Raw genomic sequence first — 5,111 nt, 5'->3', positions numbered from 1 at the left:
AGAAGACTAGTTTTAATTCTTACACTATTAAGTTTGGGTTTTTTTCAAAAAGTCTCCCAGAGATTCAAGTTTACATTTCACAGAACAGGAGCCCAAACTAATTGTCGTTTACGTAAAAATTCTCTCATTTTAACTGTCTGTATTGCCTCTGGGACACAGCTGGCCAAAGTGTACAGTCCACAGGGTAAAAATTATAATTATGATGTTTTTCCTATTGTTTTAATTTGCTCCGTGAATTTTTATAACTTGGTGTTTTGTACTGTATAAATGAAATTTACTAGAAGTGTACATAAATGACATTCCAAAAAACTGTAAGTTGATTCTTCATATTAGTTTTGATATTTTAAGAGGTATTTGCTAATCCTGCATATTTTAGCCACATGCTTATGTCTCTTACAATTAGTCTAAATAAACTTTAAACTCATTACCATACCTCTGAAATTTTAAAAATTGACTAATGGATAAGATATACTCCCCTGTACTCCCACCCACCAACCCATAAGGCAGTAATAACAGCAGTATAGCAGGGAGACTAGTGCAGTGAGGTTCTAGCCCCAGCTGCATTTGTGATCTTAAGCTTTCCATCTGTGCGAGGGTACTTCAAAAAAGTTCATGTAAAGATAGAATTAAGGTAATACAAATCTTTCCATGAACTTTTCGAATTACCCTTGTATTAGTTACCTGTGTCCACTGTAACAAACTACCACAAACTTGGCTTAAAACAATATAAATTTATTCTCTCACAGTTCTGAAAGCTAGAAGTCAGGAATTGGTTTCACTGGGCCACATCAAGTGCATGCGGCTCTAGTGGAGTGTAGGTTCCTTCAATTTTCCAGCTTCTGGTGGCTGTCTCACTCCAGTCTTCAAGGCCAGCATCTTCAAATCCCTCTGCTAGTCTTCACATGGCCACCTTGCCTCCTTTGTTTGGAATCTTCCTCTGCCTCCCTCATGAGGGAGACCCTGTGATTGCATTTAGGGCCCACCAGTATTATCAAAAATAATCTCCCAATCTCAAAATTCTTAATCTGGCTGGCTGGCTAGTTCAGTCGGTTAGAGCCCAGCCTCATAACCCTAAGGTCACAGGTTCAGTCTCCGTACTGGCCAGCTGTTATCTTTGGGTGCCATTATTCAGCCTACCACACCATCTCTCTAGGTTCTTAACAGGTTTTCTCTTCTGAAAAATAAGGTATTTGCATCATGTAATCTCTACAACAGTACTGCCAATAAACTCTGCAGTAATGGAGCTGTTCATATCTGTGCTGCTCCTAGTCACTTGAAATGCAGCTACGCAACTGAGGAGCTGAATTTTTAACTTTACTCAATTAGCTACAGGCGACTGTAGCCTGTCATATTAGACAGTTACAGTTCCACTCTCTGTAGTTCTAAATTCTGGCCTCTCTGAGGCACAAGTACGTTTTTTTCATTGTTGCTTCCCCTAATTACAACACTTCTCATATCTTTAACCTATTATTGTTTAGACATGGACTTCAAACTTTTTAGCATCAAAAACTCTTTTTACCAAAAAAAAATATATATTATTTGGAAAACCAAAGTGTAAACAGGACTGCACTGGTTGAAGTTGGGTACTGGGAGAGGAAGGAGGACCCACGGCAGACTCAGGGCCTCCACCTGCTCATTCAGCCCAAGTAACTCAAAGGACAAAGAACCACTACGACTCAGTGGAGTGCAACAGTTTGGGAGGGCAGTGACTATTCTCGAAAACTACTTGCTACAGCCTTCAGACTTGGATACTAGTAGTTGACACTGCCATTCTCTTGGCCCACTTTCACTGGACCACTGTTGATGTAGCACCTTATGCACTCCTAGTTCTAGGATGGTTTTCTCTCAATTTCTCTCTTTACCTACTTAGCTTTGAGATCACCTCATACAGGCCTTTTGTCCCACCAATACCCCTTACTCCCCCACATTGCTAAGGAGTCACAGCACTCTTTCCTAAGGAAGACTCACAGTTTTTACACTGGAGGCCTCTATCAATGGATCAGTTGCCACCCAAAGATATCTAGAAACTCTGCAGTAATAGAAATGCTCTATATTCATGCTGCCCCTAGCCATATGTGGCTACTGAGCACTTGATATGTGGCCAATGAGTCACATGGTTACAATTAACTGTATCCACTGATTTTTGTCCACTTTGTTCACTGATATGTTCACAATACCTAGAATAGTACTTGGCCCATAGTTAAGTGCTCTATTACATATTAAATGAACATTAAAGCTATTCTAGTAAATACCAGTATTGTCATTTTTTTCTAATATTGCAATGGCCATACAGTATTTTTTAAATGATTAAACTTAGTTATGATGCTGCTCCTTGTACTAGTCATGATGGCTTTAGGACTCAAGTTAAGTATTTTAGACTTCTCTTAACCCAGACTATGTCAGGCACTTGGTTAGACCCTAGGAATATGGTGGGACCCCAAATGAACTTGTCCTTTATTTAGTCCTGGGCCTCCAGAATGGATGGGCAGGGGCAGTTAGGCAAGCACACATGTAACTAACTGCATAGTGGCTAGGGCACTCCAGAGTGCTATAGAAATCCAGATCAAGAGCACTTCCATGGGGGGAGTAAGGGCTGACGGTGATCACAGAAAAATTGTGTTAAGAGCGGGAAAGTGTGCGACAGTAGGGAGCAGTGTAGGTAAAAGATAAAAGCATTCAGGGGCCTGGGAAGTCAGAAAGCAAGCTACCATTTTACTAGGGTCTAAAACATCCACCTTCCCCTGCATACAGACATGAAATCCTCCTCCCCTTAAAGGCATTTCTCTACAGCTTCACTCTGCTTTTCTTCCAAATCTTTAAACACATCCCTCCTCGGGGTCTTTGCACTCGCCCTCCCTCTGGCCTGGAATGCTCTTCCCCCAAATATATACATAGCCACCGCATCTCCCTCGGGTCTTCTACATTGAGCCAGTCCTTCCCTGGCCAGCCCTATCTAAAGTTATAAATGCCTCCACCCAGTACACACACATGTAATTATCTTTCTCCTTTTTCCCCCTTTGGCAATTCTAGCAAGCTAACATAATCTTGGTTGAATAAATTACCCAAAGAACTCCCTGAGACTAGACTTTAGAGTATGAAAAGAAATGAAGTTTAGATACCCTGCACTGCCGTAGAAGGCCCTCACCAGATGTACTCCCTGGACCGTAGACTTCCCAGCCTCCAAACCTATTAGAACACCGACACACAGAGGAAAGACCATGTGAAAACAGAGGGAGAAGACAGCCATCTACAAGCCTAGAGAGGCCTCGGGAGAAACCAAACCGGCCGACACATTGATCTCAGACTTCTATCTCCCAGAATTGTAAGAAAATAAATTTCTTTTGTTTTAACCACACACATAGAAAAAATAATGACTCCAAGGTGAATATTAAATACTTTTATTTAAAACTTCTAGAAAATGAGTTATCTGTAACTGACAAACAGGCTAATATCAAAATCAACTGCTAGACATGCAGACTACTTAACAGGAATGGACTTGTTCTAGCCTTTATTGGGCTCTGCGCACACCTTGCTAGACTGTTACATTACTTCCCGTGTGAAAATCTTCTCCATCACTTCCAATACTATACTCCAACAATCCAGCACCACTGTGCTTTTTGTATCCTTTTTTGTACCTCATTATGCTACACACATCAAAAACACCTAACACACTCACAGGTGCTCCCTTTGTGCCAAATTTCGGGAAACTTCTCTAGGTTCAAGGCAATTAGATACCATGAAGAGTTTGTATTCCTAACAGCCCTATTGTGGTCCTTCCCTCCTGATCTTTTACTGTTACACCAGTACACCAAATATCAAGAGGTAAGTGACCTTCCAGAACTCACATTGCCAAAGTTACACACGAGGTTTTTTGTTCAGAGCTACTCACCTAACCCGTTCCTTCATCTGTAAAACAAGAGAATATCTACCTCAGAGTTGTGAGAATTAAATGAAAAGATGAACATGAGCATTTGCTACACTGCCCTGTCACCGCAGGCACTGTCCTCCTCCTTGCTAGAGGACAGAACTCCTGTGGCAGTGCACAAACACATGGCTGCTACAAGTTAACCAACCATCAGAGGATCCCAGTTTCAATGGCTTGTATCTGTAGTTTTCAACCTATTTAAAAAAAAAAAAAAGAAAATTTTTAAATAGGCAGAAAAAAATTTGAGTTTTCAGTTTATCTCAAAGAATTTCCAGGAAAATCATGTCTGTACATGTGTTCCAGTCATCTGGATTTTTTTCCCACCTTCAAAGAAAACCAGAGTATCCAAATTTCCTAATTTATCTGAAAACACTACCTCTTATCGTCGGGAGTCCAAAAACCATGAACGTATCATAAGCAAAGGTTAAGTTTAAATGTATCATTTGTTATACGAACTGTATAAAAATATCACAAAGGTGCAACGTAACGAATTTTCTTCTGGTTCAGCTGTGACTCCAGACAGGATCCAAAGAGGAGTTTTAACAATCTCTTCTCTGGGTTTTATGGAGACTTACTTTACCCTTCTGTGTTAGCCTCTTAAAGCACTGTGTCAACCTTAAAAGGGCACAGGAAAGGGCGAGTTTAGATTTTTTTTCTTTTTTTTTTTAACAGTGAGTTCTCTATTTCCTGTACTGCTCTTTGGTCAACGTCCGATGGATCTCCACAGTGTCTTTAACAAGCCAGAAAACCTATTAGAAGCAGCTGTTCTCGGGCCGAGCCTGTGGCGCACTCGGGAGAGTGTGGCGCTGGGAGTGCAGCAGCGCTCCCGCCACGGGTTCGGATCCTATATAGGGATGACCGGTGCACTCACAGCACTCACTGGCTGAGCGCGGTGCAGCCGGTCTCAAAAAGGACAAAAAAAGAAAGAAAAAAAAAAAGCAGCTGTTCTGTTGGGCGAGCCCCTGCATGTAAATTTCCCTTCTGTTGCGGGAGAGCCGGATTTGGGCCTTTGCACCCAACGTGCGCCCGGGAACCCTTCGGTCGCCACTGACCACGTGCTCGGGGCCTGGGTCATCTCACTTCACTCAAGGGCAGGGACATACCTGTGCTTAGAATTGAGGCTGCTGCACCTCCGCAGTCGCTGGAGACAAACTCCCGGAGCCCAAAGTAGCGGAGGGTCGGCCCT

At 42.1% G+C, this 5,111-nt stretch overlaps 1 long non-coding RNA gene across 1 annotated transcript; it reads right to left on the bottom strand.

Moving 5' to 3' along the window:
- Positions 1–3,382: 3,382 nt before the first annotated feature.
- Positions 3,383–5,110, bottom strand: LOC103591394. The gene is made up of 2 exons (XR_550570.1): positions 5,029–5,110; positions 3,383–4,119 (listed from the first exon to the last, which is right to left on the bottom strand). It is a non-coding gene; the product is annotated as an uncharacterized LOC103591394 (long non-coding RNA).
- Between the last annotated feature and the right edge of the window lies 1 nt (position 5,111).

This window comes from Galeopterus variegatus, unplaced genomic scaffold, assembly GCF_000696425.1.
Source record: "Galeopterus variegatus unplaced genomic scaffold, G_variegatus-3.0.2 Scaffold969, whole genome shotgun sequence".
NCBI classification, from domain to species: domain Eukaryota; kingdom Metazoa; phylum Chordata; class Mammalia; order Dermoptera; family Cynocephalidae; genus Galeopterus; species Galeopterus variegatus.
The sequence above is the reverse complement of the archived record's forward strand: the minus strand, read 5'-3'. Positions and strand labels throughout refer to the sequence as shown.